At 37.7% G+C, this 20,860-nt stretch overlaps 1 long non-coding RNA gene across 1 annotated transcript; it reads left to right on the top strand.

Moving 5' to 3' along the window:
• Positions 1 to 319: 319 nt before the first annotated feature.
• LOC144244385 (uncharacterized) lies at positions 320 to 15,891 on the top strand. The gene is made up of 3 exons (XR_013338930.1): positions 320 to 497; positions 1,534 to 1,647; positions 15,795 to 15,891. It is a non-coding gene; the product is annotated as an uncharacterized LOC144244385 (long non-coding RNA).
• The last annotated feature ends 4,969 nt before the right edge of the window (positions 15,892 to 20,860 follow it).

Genomic DNA, 20,860 nt, shown 5'->3' with positions numbered 1-20,860 from the left:
AGTCATCTAGTACAGTATAGTTCCGGATCATAGACACAAATTTCTCACAAAGACCAGCCAGGTGTACAAGTGATGGCTTATGAATCTGGGTTTAGGAAACTCTGATTTCTTCAAAACTCACTATTGCCTTGGACTAATGGTGAAGGGTCTATTTATAAAGGGCAAAACATGAGGGACGGTGAAGTTTGGTAGACTGCTGCTTTCCTTTGACATTGGTGACCATCTGCTTTTTTAAATACCCCTTAGCAACATGTCCCAGTGCATCATGGGCAAGAATGTGGTGACCCCAGAATTCCACCAGAACATAGATGCCGAAATCTCTCTCACGGAGGTGTACTTCTCTGTGTCTCCCACCCTAGAAGCTGGTGTGGACCTGACTGAAGCCTTTGACCAATACATGCCACAATGTACATAGATGCATCTTCCAGAAGCTGTAATGCCTAACGTCTGGGATTATGGGAACATTTGGATCTACCCCAACCTTCTGCACTTGCACAGTAAGTTCTTTGACTATGAGATCCCCTAACTATGATACCTAATCACTTTTTACTACTCTACAATGACCAGCACCAGAAGTTTTTTGTGATTAGCCTGGATCTGCCCATCAGGCAGGACCAAACCTAATCCCACTTCCTGATCCTCCTTTTCTCCAAGAACAAGGACATTTTCTTAACCCCCATTATGAATGAGGAAGAGATAAAGAAGCATTTTGACAAGCAGATCACCTAGAACATGTCAAGACCCCTCAAAAGATGGTTAATCAGGTCATAAAAACACTAGTGAACCACAAGTTTCCAGGCAACTTCCAAGGGCATTCAGGGACCCAGTGCATATGCATCACCTGCTCCTGTAAGGCAAGCTCAAGACTACTGCATCTGCTGGAGCAAGGTTTATCTAGGTTCACAAGCCACCCATGTATATCTGCGTTGACAAAATCTCCTTTGTCAACTTTACCTGTGGCTTTACCCCCACTTGCTCCTTTGACTTTGATATTGAGACCAAGCAGCACACTCAGTACACCTTCAGAAGCATAGAGAGGCAGGTGCATGGGAAACTTACTCTGTTAATGCAAAAAGTTCAACATCAAAAATGAAATATTGAAAGAGAGTGTTCACCAAACTACAATGAACAGGTCCCTAACTGTGATGAAGATGAGTACCATGCCCACTTGGAGCTGATGAAAGGATGACTACTTAGAGAATGCCATCAACAGTAGAGACGACATGAGAGAAGGAACTAAGAAGTCACTCAGCTCAGGGGAGGAGGAAGAAATGGCAGAGAGATTTGACAGCAAGTCCTCTGTCAGTTCCGCCAATAATGAGGATGACAGTTCCTGGAGTGAAAAGAAGAGGAACTACTTCAAAAAGACCAAGGGTCATAAAGGTTGCAAGAGGCCTTTGGAGAAGGACAAAGACCTCAGTCCCCTCAGCCCCCAAAAGGCATATTTATGCATAGATCCTGTGGCTCAATACTGAGTGAGAAAAGATCAGGTCAGACCTTCTTAACATTAGTCTTATGGATCTTTCCAAGCAGGAAAACAAGACATGGAGGGAAATGTCCAAAGAGAAGAAGGACAAGTGGAATTGCAAGGCTGAAGATACCAGAAGGAATATGAAAAAGCCATGAAAGAACATAAAGGGGTCCACGGTGAGTCTTCTGAGAGAGACAAGTTAAAGTAAAAGAAAAGAAAACTGAATATGGGAAAGAAATCATTGCCTTCTAGGAGCTCATTATCTAAGTCATTCTTAAGGCAGCTAAGTGAGGGCTTCACAAAAATAGTCTGTGTCCTGTGATGATAACTTTTCAGGAAAGAGCAAAAGCAAAGAAAAAAGAAAAAAAGAAGAAGATAAGCAGGAAAGGACTCTGAAGAAGAGGAATTAGCCAGTCCTTCCCCAGCTCAGAGGACTGCGTGATAGGATCTGATAAGCAGAGAGGAGAGAAATGCCCTTTCCCTGTCCTTGTCCTTTCACAGCTTAGTCTCCCCGTCCATATTTCGGTACCAGTTTTTCCTTGTGTGAAATGTCATCCTCAGGTTATGCATCATCCAAACAAATTCTCCTGATGATATACCCTTCATTGGGGAAGAGAGGTGTCTTATCTGCTGCTTCTCATGGATGACTCTTTATAACTTGGGGAGAGCTTGGGTCGGAGGCAAGGGAATGAAGGATCAAAATCCTGTTCATTTTCAACCTTTAGGATATATGCCTCTTATTCAGTTCAAGTTGCTGTAGCAGGGGTCATGTAATGTCAGGCCGGTCACTTCCAACTGGGTCCTGTTTCTACTATTATTTTGTATTTCTGGTCTGTGAAAATCAACATTTAATAGAGGGAACTGACTTTTGGGACGAAAGAGAAGGAAAGAGTGATCAATTTTGCCAAATACTACGCTACTTCCTGTACTTCTCTACTACTCTAGAGGAAGATGATGGCAGATAATGGCAAATGGAGGTTAATAATGACCTTGACAAAAACAGATTCATGAGCTCTGAGGTACCACATCTAGGGATTTAAAATCAGGCTCCACTAGTCAATACCTTATGACTATGGGCAAGAAATTTAAATCTTCTAGGCCTCAACATTTTCATCTCAGCAATCTGGTTATAGTACCTATTTCCAAATTGGTCTGATGACTAACAAAATAACAGATGGAAAAGATCTAATGATTCAAAAAATAGCCTTTCTTTTCATTCTTCTTTTCCAAAGTCAAAAATTGAAAATACTGTAAGTTAACTAGTTTTGTTAAAGATCCTTGGGTTGAAATTTAAAAAATAAATGCCTACATTCCTGAAGCGACTCTTCCACTCACAAATTAAAGCCAAAAAAGTTTAAACTTTGTAATGGGAATAGTCACAAATTACTAAATAGTCACATAATAGCTAATAATTTTAATAAATGCTTTAAATTTGGGTCACAAAGAAAATGACTTAAACATGCTTCTTACACAAAGAACTAACTTTTTCTGAAATAAAAGCAATGAAAGAAGTGATTGTGACAATGGGAGTGTTAATAAAATTAGAGGCATATTAACTTAAATTAAAATGGTAATGATGTCTCAGTAGGAACAAATTAATTCGTTTTAGATGGAGGAAACAATTTCATGCAGAATTGCAGCGAAAGAAATGCTATCCCTGTAAAGGAATCTATCATTTTGCAATTAATTTAACATTTTGTCTGGGTTAAGGCTTAATTATTGCACAAATATTCTTTTTTTTTTTTTTTACAAATAGTTTATTGTCAAATTAGTTTCCACATAACACTCAGAGCTCATCCCCACAAGTGCCCTCCTCCATGCCCATCCCTCCTCCCCCCCACATCCATCAGTCCTCAGTTTTTGTCAGCATTCAAGAGTCTCTCATGGTTTGCCTCTCTCCCTTTCCCCCACCATTTCCCCCCTTCTTCTCCCCCTTGTTCCTCTGTCAAGTTCCTCCTAATCCTCCTATACGTGCAAACATATGATATTTGTCCTTCTCTGCCTGACTTATTTCGCTCAGCATAACACCCTCAAGGTCCATCCATGTTGCTACACATGGCCAGATTTCATTGTTTCTCATTGCCATGGAGTATTCCATGGTATAGATAAACCACATCTTCTTGATCCATTCATCTGTTGATGGACACTTAGGCTCTTTCCATGTTTTGGCTATTGTGGAGAGTGCTGCTATGAACATTGGGGTACATGTGCTCCTATGCATCAGCATTTCTGTATCCCTTGGGTAAATTCCTAGCAGTGCTATTGCTGGGTCATAGGGGAGTTCTATTGTTAGTTTCCTGAGGAACCTCCACACTGTTTTCCAGAGGGGCCGTACCAGTTTACATTCCCACCAACAGTGTAGGAGGGTTATTGCACAAATATTCTTAAAGCAACATGAATTTATGTTACGACATTGAAACAGTTAAAGCATTTTAGGGATGTTTGGAAAATACCTGGGAATTTCTGTAATACTTTCTTAATTATGTCTTTAGAGAAATGAAATTCCCTAATTGTAATGTAGTCTGATCTGTCATCTTTTTCTTTTTTCCCCCTTTTTTCTTAAATGCTTTTTATGTGTTTATTTTGAGAGAGAGAGAGAGCATGAGTGGGGGAGGGTCAGAAAGAGAGGGAGAGAGAGAATCCCAAACAGGCTCTGAGCTGTCATCGCAAAGCCCAACATGGAGCTTAATCTCTTGAATCCAAAGATCATGTTCCAAGTTGAAATCAAGAGTCAGACACTTAACCGACTGAGCCACCAGGTGCCCCATGATATGTCAATCTTTTTCTAAACAGTCAGTGTATTTTGTGCCTATTAAGACTTTTAATGTGTTTTAAAGTGTATTTATCCACTCATTTATTCGACAATATTATTTCTATGTCCCTCTGTATTAAAAATAGGATACAAACCTAAACAAGATAAATCACAGTTCCTAAAGAACTCTTCACACAATTATGGAAGGGTGAGAGGCATGGAAGAGACACTTAGCATAGACACATAAATATACATTAAAAAACAAATGAGATAAATGTTATAGCACAGACATAGATAAAATGCCAGGAAAGCAAAAAGAGGAGGTTAATTCACACTGGTGGAGGATAGGGTTTATTTCAGAATTTAAAAAGTATATATTTCTGGGGCGCCTGGGTGGCTCAGTTGGTTAAGCATCCGACTTCAGCTCAGGTCATGGTCTCACGGTTCATGGGTTCGACCCCACGTTGGGCTCTATGCTGACAGCTAGCTCAGAACCTGGAGCCTACTTCGGATTCTGTGTCTCCCTCTCTCTCTGACTCTACCCTGCTCATGCTGTCTTTCTCTCTCTCTCTCAGAAATAAATTTAAAAAAACATTAAAAAATTTTTTAAATAAATAAAAAATATATATTTCCAATACATCTAAAGGCTGTGGCAATAGTGTGTTCAGTCTTATTCCAGGATAGACCCAAGGGTATATCTGGCTTTCTTAGCTGCATAAATTCAAGTAATTATTAACCAATCTGAGTTTCAGTTTATCTGTCAATAAGGTAAGTATGATCATGTGTGCCTGATGGGATAATTAAAGTTTTAATGAGACAGTTTATCAAAGGACTGACATGTAAAAGTCACTCAATAAATGCTAATTCCCTTCACCTCTATTTTATCTTAAGTTGTTAAAACCATCTCAGTGTAAATGAATTACCAATTGATATCAGAAAGCTAAATAAATGTCCCATAGTCCCTCCAATGTTTAAAACTGTAGTAGCTGAGGGGCGCTTGGGTGGCTCAGTCAGTTGGGTGTCTGACTTTGGCTCAGGTCATGATCTCAGGGTTCGTGGGTTTGAGCCCCCCTTCCAGCTCTGTGCTGACAGCCAGCTCAGAACCTGGAGCTTGTTTCAGATTCTGTGTCTCCCTCTCTCTCTGATCCTCCCCTGCTCATGCTCTCTCTCTCTGTCTCTCAGAAATAATTAAAACATAAAAAAAAATTAAAAAAAAAACTGTAGTAGCTGAGAAAATGTTAGTATATCAGATGTTTCTAGTGCTCCCCACTTAAATTCCCATATGTTTCATCCTCAGCACTTAGAAAATAATAACAGAGAGCTAGGCATATAGCCAGTGAGAAGGAGGATTGAATCTCAGTCTTCCTTACAGTACATAGATGCGGTCACATGCATAGTTCTGGTCAATGGTGAGTGAGGGGAAGTTATAGGCAACTCACAGACCCCTCCTGCTACCTCTTATTCTTGCCAATTGCCCCTCCTATGCACTTGATCCCATTCCTTTTGCCTTCTGCAGGGTTTCATTCCAGTAATTCTCCCCCATCTCTCCTAGATCACTGATACTTTTCCTTTCTCTTAGACCATTTGTATCAACACAAAAACATGATGGTATTTCATCTATCTCTTAAAAGAATCTCCTCTTACCTTATTTATCTTGCCAGCTACCATTTCATTTCTTTTCTCCCCTTTGCTGAAAATTTTTCAGAAGACATGTGAAAACTCACTGTTCCCAATACTTTCCTACTTTATCAAAACTACTACTCTCAACCACTCTTCTGATTTCCAGGTTGTTCACTCAAGTTGTCATTTCTCTGTCCTTATCTAGACTGGACAGTGGTATTTGACTCAGTTCATGCTTCCCTCTTCTTCGATGTTTCTTTTTCCTGACTTGTTCTCTTAATTTCTTTCTAACTCATACAGAATTCCTTCTCAATCTCCTTTGTACTTTCCTCTTTTCCATGACATCTTAATGGTGGAGTTCTCCAGGACTCACATCTTAGTCGCCTTCTCCGTGTACAGTTTCTTGCTGAGCTCATCAAGCACCATGCCTTTGAATACCATTTGTATGTCACAACCTTCTTGTTTCTGATTTCAGAAAGTGTTCACTGTTTCACCATATGGTATAATATTTACTGTATATTTTTCATAACTATCCTTTGCTCAATTAATGAAGTTTCCATCTCATTTCTAAGTTTCCAATATCTCTTTTTAATGAATGGAATGTTTTAATTTTTAATTATTAATGAAAACTTAATGTTTTCATTAAGCTGGCTTTATGAAACAAATTGGAAAATATTCCCTCTCTTTTTATTTTTAGAAGAATATGTTAATATTGGAGTTACGTCTTTCCTAAATGTGTCTTAGAACTCACTTTAGTAAAGACAACTAGTCCTAGAAGATTTATTGCAAAGAATCTTTTAATTATAGACTCAATTACCATAGCTGATATAAGACTCTACATTAAAAAAATTTTTTTAATGTTTATTTTTGAGAGAGAAAGAGACACAGAGACAGAGTGTGAGCAGGGGAGGGTCAGAGTGAGAGGGAGGCACAGAATTCAAAGCAGGCTCCAGGCTCTGGGCTGACAGCACAGAGCCTGATGTGGAGCTTGAACTCACGAACTGCGAGATTATAAGCCAAAGTTGGATGCCTAACCAAATGAGCCACCCAGGCGCCCCAAGACTCTTCACATTTTTTAAATTTTTTGTTTTAGTTTTGATAGGTTATGTTCTTCTAGGAAGTAGCCCATTTCATCCAAATTTTTGAATTTATTGCAATTTATAGAATATGTGGTGATCATTCCTCTTTCATGACATTAGTAACTCTTGTTTTTCCTCTATCAATCTTTCCAGATGGTTATCAATTTTTTTATTTTCAAAAAAGAATTATTTCAGGGATTGCTGTTGTTTTTATTATTTTCTATCTTCAACTTTCTTTGTTTAATTTGTTACTCTTTTCACACCTCCTTGAGATAGATACTTTAAATAATTTATTATTTACCTTTTTTCTAATATATAAATTGAGAATTGTAAATTTATATCTCATTTCCCCACAAGATATCTATGTATTGTATCTTCATAACTATTCAGTTTAAAGTATTTTCTAATTTCCATCGTTTATTTTTACTCATGTACTTTTAAGAATTATATTGGTGATTATGTTAGAAATTTCCTGCTTAATCTGTATTTATTTATTTTTATGGCCAATTTTGATAAATGTGACAGCTACATTTGAAAATATATATTCTTCAGTTCTTGTATGCAGTGCTCTAGATATTTAATTCCATCCGATAAGTGAATTGTATTTATATTCTTACTGATTTTTTCTGCTTATTTTATCAGTTACTGAGAGATGTCCTCAAATGATGGTGATATTCTACTTGTTCTTTTAGTTATGTCACCTTTTGCTTTGTGTCTTGTCAAGCAGTGTACAAAGTCGTGCAAATTTTAAATTCCTAAATCATCTTGCTGTATTTTACTTTCATCATTACACAATGTCCTTCTTTATTTCTAGTTATGTTTCTTGTCTAAAATCAAAGTTAGTATTCGTTAGTTTGCTTTGCGGGCGATTCTTCATCCTTTTGCATTCAATTCTTTGTTGTTTTTATATTCAAGGTATATCCCTTATCAGTAGCACAAAGCTGGCTTTTTAAAGGAATTTGATATATTTTTAATGAGAGTCTTTGTCATGCAATATTTAATCTAAATCCTGATATCTTGAGGTTTAAATAAGCTATCTTACTATTTGCTTTTTTTCTCCTCCCTACCTGTCTTACGTTCCATTTTCCCTCTTCCTTTCTATACAATTAATGAAATATTTTATGTCTTATTTTGTTTGTTCTCAGTGGTAAATTACTCCTTTTAGTGATTAGTTTGGAGACCACAGCATGCTTTTTTCACTTATTAAAATCTGACATAAATTAGTAACTTCACCACCTTCCAGAAACCTGCAACGTATTTCCATCTGTGCTGTTACAACCCTTATGTGAACTACTATTATATCTCACCTGGGTTATTACAGAAATTACCTAATAGGTCTCTCTGAGTCTACCTCTGACCCTCACCAATCTGTTCTCAACAATGCAGCTATAATGATCCTTCTTATATTTAGATCATGTCACTTCTCAGCTCATACTTTCCATTTAAATAATCAAGTAGCTTACTATTACTTACAAGGTCCTACTTGATTGTCTTCTCCTTGTCTATATGACCTCATGTACTATTTTCACTGTACTCGATCACACTGGCCTCTTTACTGTTTCCAAAACATAGAAGGCAATCTCATATCTCAAAGTTCCCACTCTAGCTGTCTCTTCTTCCTATAGAGCTCTTATCTTATATATTCTATTGGCCAACTTTCACCTTTCTAGGTCATTTCTCAAATCCTATTCAATGAAACAAAGCCTATCATGATTAGTGTATTTAAAACTGCAACTTGCTTCACTTCTGAATGACCTTCATAATCCCCCTTACTCTGCTACATAGTTTTCTTTCTTTCTATTGATTTTTTTTATCTTTTAACATTATATATGATTTGCTTATCTTATGGTTTAACTACATTTGTCTTCAACTGCTAGTATATATGTTCCAAAAAGAAAGAGGAGTCTTTGTGTTTTTCACTGGTGTATTCCAAATATTTAGAACAATGCCTGGCATCAAACAGGCTCGCTATACATATTCGTTGAATGGATAAGTGAGTGAATGTGCACATACCTTCCTCTGTCTGCATTCTCATTCAGAAGGTAGGTGAGATATTTGCCTATCTTGAGCCATGAGAATATGTACCATCTCCTGGTGTATTGGTGGCCTGTGTCAGCTGTAACAAATTACAACAAACTTGGTAACTAAAACAAAAGAAATTTATTCCTTCATAGTTCTGGATGCTAGAAGACCAAACTTAGTATCCCTGAGCCCAAGTCAGAGTGTCTGAAGCCATGCACTTTCCAGAGTCTCTAAGGGAGAATCTTCTGTTCTTTGAATTCAAATTTTAGAATGAAATTCCTGGCTATATTATGGCTATATTATTCTGATCTCTAAGATCAAAATCTTCAAATCTTCAAAATCACTCTCTGCTCTGTTTTTGCATCACCTTCCCCTCTGTATGTGTGTCAAATCTCCCTCTCCCTCCATTTTTAAGGACATATTTAGGATCCACATGAATCTTCCAACATAAACTCTCCATCTCAAAATTTTTAACTTATTCACATTTCCCAAATAAGATAATATTTAAGGTTTTCAGGATTAGGATGTGATATCTTTTGGGGCCATTATCAGCCTACTACACCTAGGGATGGTAGTGTAGTGAGTGTATTTTCTCTAATGCTTCATGGAGCAGGGTTGTCATATTAGCCCCAGAATCCTTACTTTGGGATATTAGGTTAAAGAGAAATAAGCCTATTTGAAGCCACTGCTATTTTGGGCCTTGTTAAGTTCAACCAAATCAAATCCTAACTGATAAAAGCTAGTGAATCATTGTCTATGTTGTTTAATTGAAATATTGCATTTACCTAAGGTGAAGTTGTACAGACTAATCCTCAGGTCATGGTTTTTTAATTTAGACTGGAATTTTATTGGTTCATTTAGGCAGCATTGGCTATTTCATGTTGATCAGAAAATCTGATATGAAATGGGGGGAAAAAGTTACAAATTAATAATGAAGTACAGTACAATTTTAAAAAAAAAACAACCACCTTGAAATGCTGAGGCACCTGGGTGGCTCAGTCGGTTGAGTGGCCCACTCTTGACTTTGGCTCAGATCATGATCTCAGGGTCCTCTCTAGCTGCGAGCTGGGCTCCACAGTGCTCGCTCGCTCTCTTTCTCTCTCTCTCTCTGTCTCTCCCTTGGTCGCTCTCCCCCACTTTCGTGCACTCATCTAAACAATAGCAACAACAAGAAAAAAACCTTGACATGCCTAGAGAATATAAAAAGTAATATAAAGAAATCTTACTATAGAGCTGTTTAGAACCACCACTCTGTATGAAGCACATTAAATAGCTGAACAGTTATCTCCTTTACCCACTACATTTTCTCAAGAACCCTAATAAGGAGCAAAAGACAACAGTCTAGACTGAGTCACAAAGACATGAATGTTCAAAGAAAGTATGTTCTAAACAAATACCATATTTGGCAAGTGCCAATAAATGGTGACTGAAAAGCCAAGTTTTTAAACTAGAAAAATGCCTCTTTAGCTTAATTGTAAAAACTGAGTTTTATTTTGACATGTTTGTCAAACGATACATTAAGAAAACATTGGGCAATTCTAATTCTGCAAAAATAATCCCCACAATCTTTCACAGATATCCTCCAGGGAAAGGTATTATCCAGGGTTATAAACCAAAAATGTGTTAGGAGATTAGGGCTATGAAAGATAGTTCAGCCGATTGCGGAATTCTAGTAAACATCTGTGTTTGGTCATGTTTGGTAATTGCCCACATGTCCTATTAGTAAGTAACACTGTTGGGTAAAACATCTCAGGCCACAATAAACTTAACCATCTGACAGAGTTATGTACTAAATATTATCATCTTATCATTAAACTTCATTGGTTCCCAACTGCTGCCTAAATGATCATATAGATGATACATTCCACCGAGATAGCCCCAAATTTTATGTTGTAGCTTATTCGGTAATTAATGTACCACCATTCATTCAGCTGCCAAAACCAAATCCATTTTTCCAGTCTTCCTTTACCCGTCCAGTGAGAGAGTGAGGCTCACCTATTAAATATCTTCATCCCTGTATCTCCCCACTACAACCGCTCAGGTCAGCTCTAGAACTATCATTTCCCATACAGTCTGCATTAAGCTCCTAAATAATCTCCACACATTTATCAATGCCTTTCTAATACATTCTCCTCCAGATGGATCTTTTAAAAGTTAAATACATCCTTCTTCTGCTGAAAACCATTTGGTGACCCACCAGATTCTCTAAGGCACTACAGTGGAGCCATTAAGAACTTGGGCCCTGGAGCCAGACAATATGTATTCAAAACCTGGCTCTACCTCTACCTAGCTGTGTGATTCTAGAAAGTTACTTCACGTCTCTGGTTTCCCATCCTGAAAAATAAAGAATATAATAGTACTGTTGCATTTGCATGGTTGTAGGGATTAAAAGAAATGATGCTTGTAAAATTCTTAGTCCAGTGGCTGGTACACAGTAAACACTCCATAAAAGCAAGCTGCTATGTCTCTAGTCTTGTATTCGCTATAGTATAAGAAACTGCTGGTAATTCTCAGAAGGTATCATTCTGTCTCTGGTTTCTGTCTTTACACATGCTGCTTCCTTTTACTGGAATCCAGAGTCTTCTTCCTGCAACCTCAATACCACTTTCCCTAATTGATTCCCACTTTATCCTTAAAAATTAGTGAGATTGAATGTCCTCCTGGAAGTTTCTCCTCATCACCTGGGTCTAGGTTGAGTCTCTGTACTCACTTAGAAGTTCCTACGGAGGGACCTGATGGGCTACATCCCAATTACTTGTCTAGTTGTCTATATATCCATATGGATTATAAGCACTACAACTATTCCTCTCTGTGTCCCAGTTGCTTAATATGGGACCTTTAATATAAAGAAATCTAACGGTATAGTGACTGACTAGAGATTGTAAGTGAAGAAAAAGTGTCAAAAATTAGGGCTCTGTAAAGTTGGATGAATCTGAAGACAAAGGAGTCAACAAAAGGATCCCAACTGTCAAGCGAATAAGCATATGCAAATACTTAAGATTGGATGTTTTTTTCACGTAATAAATTCCAAACTAATCAGATCCAAATGTAAGATTTGAAATCATACAAGTACTAAGAAATGACATGGGTAAATTCCTTTAGAGCTTAAAAAGCAAAAAAAAAAAAAAAGAAAAGAAAAGGGAAAGAATGATAATTTTGAACACACACACGCACATACACACGCCCACACATGCACATTCACAGGTTTTTCGTGACAAAAATAAAAACCATAAGCAAATTAAAAAACACAATGTTTTTTTTTTTAAAAATCCTATGTATAAGCAAAGATTTATTATTCCTAAGATATGTTTTTAAAGTTGGTAAATAAAATGAAAGAATAGAGCCTTTTTCTTGTCAGGATTTTCAAATGAAAGGTATGATGTTTTAAGCTTGATTTTTAAAATTTAAAAAAAAATTTCCCATAAAAGTTAGGGGATAAATGAAATAAGGTTGAAAAAATGACAGCTATTGAACTATGTCATGGGTACATTGAAATTCATTCTACTGTTCCCTATTTTTATGTGTAAAAATTTCCATAATAAAAAAGCTTTTTGAAGTGCATTGGAAGACAGAAAATTCAATCATTTGAAGATTTAGGCTAACTGAACTCCAATGTTTGTTTATCAGTATTATAATTTCTAAGAAGAGTCTTTATCAATGTTCTAATATTCACTTTGGATTCAAATTATTATATTCTAGGCTCTATAAGAGGCTAAGGAATTTTACCTAGCAAGTTTTGTTCATGAAGGGTCAGCTGTGTTGGGGGACATGTCTTCTGAATTAGAGACTGAGCTCCTAAATGTCGGGCTATGTTAGATGTACTAGAATGGTTCTTAATCATGTCACACATTTCAGGTGGGACTTTCTACAATCATCTAAGCCAGGACCTTAGTAGACCCTGGCAGGCCAGACCCACACCTTTGAGCCTCCTTAGGCCCAATGCAGTTTCCTAGATGGGGACTCAGTGGTGAATTTCAAATCCTTTGTGCTGACATTCAAATGGTTGTCTTCCCTTTTTCTAGAATGGCAGTAAAATGTCTTCAAAGGCTTAGAGGTTTATTTAAAGCCTCTAATAAAAGAGAAGTGACTTGCCAAAGGGAGGTATAAACCAACTAAGAAATAATCTACATTTTGTGTAGATGTAGCATAAATACATATATATAATATATATACATATATGTACAGATGTATGTATATATACAAATACATATATATACAAACATATGTGTATGTATACATATACATATATATGTATAACATATAATATATATGTCTATATATATAACTTTTTAAAGTTTATTTAGAGAAAGAGAGAGAAACAGCATGAGCAGGCTAGGGGCAGAGAGAGAGATGAGAGGAAGAATCCTAAGCATGCTCCACGCTGTTAGTGTAGAGCTCACTGTGGGACTCCATCTCAGGAACCATGAGACCATGACCTGGGCCAAAATCAAGAGTCCTATGCTTAACCCTCTGAGCCAACCAGATACCCCTATATCTTTATCTTTTCATCTCTTTCCTCCACATGGTCATTGAAAGTTTCTGACCATTTCTCTACCTCCTACTGTTGCTCAATAAATTCTGCTCTGAACTTGACTATAAAATTAATTTCTAAAAACTTCATCATTGTACTCTCTTCTTGAAAAACTTTTAATAGCTTATCAATATCAAATCCACCCTCAGAAATTCAGGGCCTTACACTCCAGGCAAACTTACCTTATCAAACTGAGACTTTTCTCACCTGCCTTTCCATCCAATGAGTCTTATACAACTTAAATTATCACATACTTGTTTATTTTTATAATTTTATTCTTTCTATTCCCACCTGGACACTAAACTTCTTAAACAGTAGAAACTATATCTTAAAGTTATTTTTCTTCCTAGAGTTCTTAGCAAAGTGTTATAATTTGTAGTAAACAATTAGATTTAGAAAAAAGCTTGCTTGTTTGATTCAGCCTAGCACTTTACTCAGTTTCCAAAGATGAAGAGACTAAAGATAACCTGTTAAGTTTCTTCTGGATTTCTGCATTCAGTCCCCTACATGTCTAAGACTAGAGATGGAACCATAATTCAAAGAAGTCGATGTTTGTAAGTGCGTTTTAAAATCTGTGTGAACACTGAGCACATTGCATGACTCATTTCCAGAAAAGTTAAATTTCCATATTTATGTAATTTCTGTTTTTAAAACTTTTAGTGTTTATTTATTTATTTTTGAAAGAGAGAGAAAGAGAGAGGGGAGGTGCAGAGGAGGGGCAGAGAGAGAGAAGGGGACAGAGAATCTGAATCGGACTCTGCGCTGACAGCAGAGCCCAATGCCAGGTTCGAACTCAGGAACCGTGAGATCATGACCTGAGCAGAAGTTGAACCCTTAACCGACTAAACCACCCAGGCGCCCCTATGTAATTTCTTTGACAAGGCTAAAAATATAATTCTTACAGATTTTATAAATAAACAAACCTAATAATTGTTTTTTAGATAATCATAAGTCCATGATAGTACACAATATCTAGGAATCTATGGATATGTGAAAGAAAATCTTTACATGAAGTTGTAACTGCTTGTTTCTCTTGTAACATCACATGTGACCTTTGCTACAAAGGTATAATAAAATTTGGGAAGTTAAGATTTCATTCAAATTAGCAAGGCCCCTGAATTGTTCTCTCAAGATTTTGGAAAGTTTCCAATAATAATGGCTATACCTTAAAAATTGAAATCGCTTTAAAAGATATGCTTATGATACTTATCTGAATCTATCAATCTATTTGTGTATCTACCATCCATCTACTCTCTACCTTCCCCAACCTCTCCCCCAGGTTCACTGTAAGAAAACATAATACGGTGAGTGTCGCCTGGGTGGCTCAGTCGGTTGGGCGGCGGACCTGTCTCAAGTCATGATCTCACGGTTTGTGGGTACGAGCCCCGCGTCGGGCTCTGTGCTGACAGCTCAGAGCCTGGAGCCTGTTTCAGATTCTGTGTCTTGCTCTCTCTCTGACCCTCCCCTGCGCATGCTCGCTCGCTCTCTCTTTCTCTCTCTCTCTCAGAAAAAAAAGTTAAAAATTTTTTTAAAAAAGAAAATGTAACATGGTGCATGAAAGTGCTCAATGTGAACTGCAAAGCAAAATTAAGCGAGTATACTCTGATGATAAGCATTATCTAATATCAGCGCTCAGCCAAACACACCGCAATAAAACTAAATTCGATATCACAAACAAACCTGCTCTAAGCATGATCTATTAATGCCTGGTGGGAAGGATATTTTCTTAAACATTAAACTTAAATCCTATTAATAGCTACATGTATGGAAAGAAATCCAAGTGAAAGACACCACCTTGCTTCTTTAACCGTATCAAAATCCACATATTGTAGCCAAAACGGATACTTGCAGATTTTTCCCGGGGTCGTTTAAGAGGGCAGAATAACTACAGGACATTATCGCTAATTTGCTGCTAGTGAATTTGTGGCACAAACCAGAATTTTCATTTGACCCTTGATTTTATAATTTAATACCAATATTACTTACGTTATTAACTTTACTGGTAAATCAGGAGCAAGTTGTTGGAGTCCAGCTGTGACCCCAGGGCAAGAACTTTGTGCCTGCTGTCACCTTCTGACAGTTGGGGCTGTTAATTACCTCAATCAACTAGCACACAAGCACCTCTCTGTCTGCCAGCTGGCAGCTCGGGAAGATTTAAAACCTGTAAAAAGGGCTGCTATGTAAACAGTTTCTTGTATAATATTTGATGACCACCGTAGACCCGCATCAGTAATCAAAGGTAGGGTCTGCTGTAGTGCCTTAATAGGTCAGCAAAGAAGAAAGTTCAAAACGGCTTTTGTCTTTATCTTTTTTATCCAGAAGAGGGAAACTCCGGATTTCAGTTCTGGAGTTATGTTGGTGCGTGGAGGAAAGCCAGTCTTGAGCGCTGCTGAAATAAATGTGGAACCAAACAAAAAGAAAGGCGAGTAAGCAGTTGTGTTTCTTTTGCAGAAATCACAGAATAGGTGGAAACGCTTAAAACTCTCTACTAGTTAAGGATGCTGTTTGGGCATTCACGCTGAAAAGAAATCAGTACCCATGACGCATGTGTGTAAATCATGTATGTGTTGTATGACGTAGCTGAGTGAGTCTGCTATTCTATTCTGACTGGAACTCCTTTCCTTACATTCAATGACATTTAAACTACACTTTTCAGAACGTGCCCCAACTTTTGAGATTCTACCTTTCCAAACTCTACAGGGAAAAAAATGTTTAAATATTAACTTGATTAGATGATCAAATGATAAATCGAAATGCTAAGTGATTTTTAACTTTCTAGATTCTATTTGAACACTAAAATTCAGAGACTTCTGGCTTTTGTTGATTTACTGGCTGATTTCAGAAGCCAAGTGGCTGACGTTCAAATCATGATCAAAATCTAAATTATTTATTCGCTTTAAGGCAATAAGAAGAATTTAAGATGCCGTGGTAGGGGCGCCTGAGTGGCTCAGTTGGTTAAGCGTCTGACTTCATCTCAGATCATGATCTCATGGTGCCTGAGCTCGAGCCCCACATTAGGCTCTCTGCTGTGAGCACAGAGCCCACTTCGGATCCTCCACCCCCTCTCTCTTTGCCCCTCCCCTACTCACACTCTTTCTTTCTGCCTCAAAAATAAACATTTTTTTCTAAAAAGTAATATGCTGTGATAAAATAAGTTAATTTTCAGAAAAGAAATAAAGCCAAGTTAGAATCTATCTGCCTTTGATTCATCTTTGAAGCATTTCTTCATACATCTTTCCAGAAGAAATGCTTTCTTGAAAGACACTCACATCTCTGCGCTTTCCTGTCTCTTCTCCTCTTCTGCCAGAATGTCACCGGCTTTCTATTTTTTCTCTACACATATAGAGTATTTGCTCCATTCCTAGGGCATCTTCCCATCCACTCTTCTCATTTATCTCAGTGGCTTTGGCTTTTACTACTACGCATGTGGCTGCACAATATTCAATTTTCTTGAGTTCCAGAACCCTCTGTTTGGCTGTGGTTATGGTTCCTCTTTGCAGCAAAACCGCCCGTTGACTGGTAACCGTGTCTTAGTTAATGGCATCACTGTCCACCCAAACTCAGGATTACCTGTCATCTCTTCATTTACCACTGATCCAAGTGCAGAGACCTTAAGAATCTTACTTTTGAAAAAAGTCTCTTTTCTTTCCCTTACACTCCTAGCACAGCCAAGTTTGAGTTTCCATTATTGCTCGCTGAAGTAGTATTTCAGCAGCCTCCGAACTGCTTTCATTGCCTCTTGTCTCTGTGTTCTCTAATCAGTCCCACATTGTGCCCCCAGAAACATCTTTTTAAACACAGGAGAGTTCTTAGAACTCCCCTTTTCAAAAACCTTCAATGGCTTCCCAATGTACACAGACTAATATCCAAGCTCCTCTGTTCAGTAAACCCTCTGGCTTAGTTCTGGCTTATCTTAATCCAGCTTAACTTCTACCTCAATGCCCCAAGATATGCACTCTGCAATTCCCTCACTGGGCCCTGCCCTCGCTCCTCTTGATTATGTTTGTGCTGTCTTTCTTTGTGGGCTGCTGCTTCTTTTTTTATCTTAATCTCTCTTGATCTATCTCTGGATTTCCCCTATGATGCTCCTCGTGGACCCACTAAAAATTCATCCACCTTTTTATTTATTCAAGAAATATTTACTGAATATTTACCATATAGGCACACTATACTTGGATCTGGAATCTTAAAAATAAAATGCAGTTGCCTTACTCTCAAGGAAACTATAACAATCTAATGGGGAAGACAAACAAGTAAATAAGCAAAGATTCTCTCTTTTCTTTTTCCAAAGTAAGCATGGTTTTCATGAAAGACATAAACCACCAAATCTCACTCAATTAAAAAGTAACCTTAAAAGTGCCATGAATATTTAAAGAAGAAGAAAGAGGGGTAGGGAGAGGAGGGGGGCAGATAGGGGAGGAGGAGAAGGAGAAGGAGAATGATTCACTAATGAATTCTACTAATCTTTTATGCAAGAAATGATACTAATTATGCAAAACTCTTCCAGGAAATGAAGACTCCAACATCACATTACAGTTATGCCAACTAACAACCTAATATCTTAATACAACAGAAGGTTGTTTTTTTTTTAAGTTTGTTTAGTTATTTTGAGAGTGAGAGAGAGAGCAGGGGAGGGGTAGAGAGAGTGGGAGAGAGAGAATCCCAAGCAGGCTCCACTGTAATCACAAAGCCTGATGCAAGGCTTGATCCCATGAACCGTAAGATCATGAACTGAGCCAAAACCAAGGGTTGGACATTTAATTACCTGAGCCATTCAGGCACCCTGCAGAGATTTGTTTCTTACACTTATGAAATCACTTGCAGTTTAAGGGAGACAAATATTAAAACCAAACAAAAACCCTACAGAAGAGAAAACTAGAGACCAATGTCTTTCTTTCTTTTTCTTTTCTTTAAATATCTGAGAGAGAGAGAGAGAGAGAGAGAGCAGGTGATGGTCAGAGACAGAGAGAGATACAGAATCTCAAGCAGGCTCCAGGCTCTGAGCTGTCAGCACAGAGTCCAACGCAGGCTCAAACCCATGAACCATGCGATCATGACCTGAACTGAAGTCAGACGCTTTAGTTCTGACTGAACTGAGCCACCCAGGCACCCTGTGTCTTTCATTAATATATATGTCTTTGACAAGAACCCATGTTACTCTACTGTATCTTCTGCATCTAGTTGGAAGACAAGCAGAAATTGAATGTCGAGATCACAAGATTGGTTACCAGTTACCAGGTCTTAAAGTATATATTGCTTCTGTTTGCATTGACCAAAACTCAGTATCCTGTACCCATATAAAGGTGGGGTAGGCTGGGAGATGTACTTATACTATGTACTAAGGAAGAAAAGGAAACAAATGAGCACCTACAATTGTCTCTGACACAGTGACCATGAAAACAACATACACCTGATCATTTTCATTTGGCATTTACATATATTTTAGCTGCCTCAAAGTTTTTGGAGCAAGGTGAAACATAAATTAATTGATTGTACTTTCCTTCTCATTAAATAACAATGAATTTAATATAACAGAGATGTTTTCTATGCCAAAAACTTTCTGTCGTACCTATTATAATTATAGAAGCAGCACAATAAACTTCTACTGTGATAACTGAAAAATCCTAAAGAATTGATTTAGTGAATGAAATAAAACTGTAAATCTTTCCATATTTGTATCCACATTTCTAAATAAATTCAGACAAAAACGTCTGCAGTATGTACACACTATCACTTTTTTTTTTTAAACTTCTACTTCTTTCTCAGGACAAAAGAAGTACATATATTTTAAAGTTTATTTATTTTTGAGAGAAACAGAGACAGCATATGTGGGAGAGGGGTCAAGAAAGAGAGGAAGAGAGAGAATCCCAGGCAGGCTTCACACTGTCAGCAGAGAGCCTGATGTGGGGCTCGAACTCACGAAACTGTGAGATTACGACTCGAGACTAAATCAAGAGTCAGATGCTTAAGCAACTGAGCCACCCAGGTGTCCCCAAAACATTGTTAATACATCTAACCTACTGAACATCATAGTTTGGCTTAGCCTACTGTATATGTGCTCAGAACCCTAACCTTAGTGTACAGTTGGGCAGAACCATCTAACAAATCCATTTAATATTAAAATGCTGAGTACATTATGTAATTTATTGAATACTGTGCTGAAAGTGAAAAACAGAATGGTAGCACGGGTACAGAATGGTTGTGAGTGTATATCGGTCATTTGCCCTAGTGATCATAGTATAGGTGACTGGGAGCTGTAGCTCGGTGCCACTGCCTTGCATCATGAGAGAATTGCCCTGCATATCACTAACCCAGGGAAAGATCAGAATTCAAAGTTCAAAGTATGTTTTTTTACTAAATGCTATCGTTTTCTCACCATCATAAAGTTGAAAAGCTGTAAATCAAATCATAAGTCATGATAAGACCCTCTGTGTGTAATGACTATCTCATTATATCAAGGAGTGGTGGAAAGAGAAGTGTATCATGAAGAAGAAATCCCAGGTTGTAGCTGTGGCTCCATTAATATCTGTGGTCTGAAGAAGCCAGCTCAACTCTCTGGATCTTGTCAGTGAAATGAAAGATGTGGGTGAGATTATCTCCAAAGTACTTTCCATTTCCAGTGTTCTGAAAGTCTTTACAGAGCCATAAACTCAAGCTGGCTGGCTCCCTTTGGAGTCAAAGGGGTTTATCATTCAAGGACTGAATGTTTTGGTGGCAGAACCTCAACTGGAATGAAAAGAGAGACAGGAAGGGAGATAGAGAGAAACCCAACTGAACCAGAATGCATCTTCATCTTAGGAACTTGTAATGTACAATTAATTTTATCCAGGGAAAACTACAATAATTTTTATTCTTCCCAGAAGAGCCTGTCTGGGGCTCAGAAAGTCGGTAATCATTGCCACAGATCATAACCTTATCCACCCTGTGCTTCCGGCTTGTGGAACAGGTTCTAACAACTCAATAGCTAAGACTATCAAATGAATATTAAAAAATAATGAAATTCTCAGATTTGCATTTAGTTCATTTCTAAGGTGTAACCACATGTAAGATGATTTAGGCCTCAGAAGAGGCCACATGAAGTAGTAGAAATAACAGAAATAGAAGCCTGCAAATCTGTAGTCTATGCTCTGCTCTGCTCCAAATTATTTTCATGAGGTTGGCAAGTCACTGAAGATCTTTAGATCTCAGTTTCTTTATTAAAGAAATAAGTGTTTGGGTTTGTGGGATTTTCAGATGCCTGATGATTATGGAGTTCCTTGAACACATGAAAAATAAGACCCAAATTGAGAAATACAAATTATCATATAGTACTGAAAGCCCGTCAGAGATAAATCCAGTAGGAAGACTCATGAGCAATACTTCCCCCAAGAACTGGCTCACCTTGT

Source organism: Crocuta crocuta, unplaced genomic scaffold (assembly GCF_008692635.1).
Source record: "Crocuta crocuta isolate KB4526 unplaced genomic scaffold, BGI_CrCroc_1.0 scaffold158, whole genome shotgun sequence".
NCBI classification, from domain to species: Eukaryota; Metazoa; Chordata; class Mammalia; order Carnivora; family Hyaenidae; genus Crocuta; species Crocuta crocuta.
The sequence above is the reverse complement of the archived record's forward strand: the minus strand, read 5'-3'. Positions and strand labels throughout refer to the sequence as shown.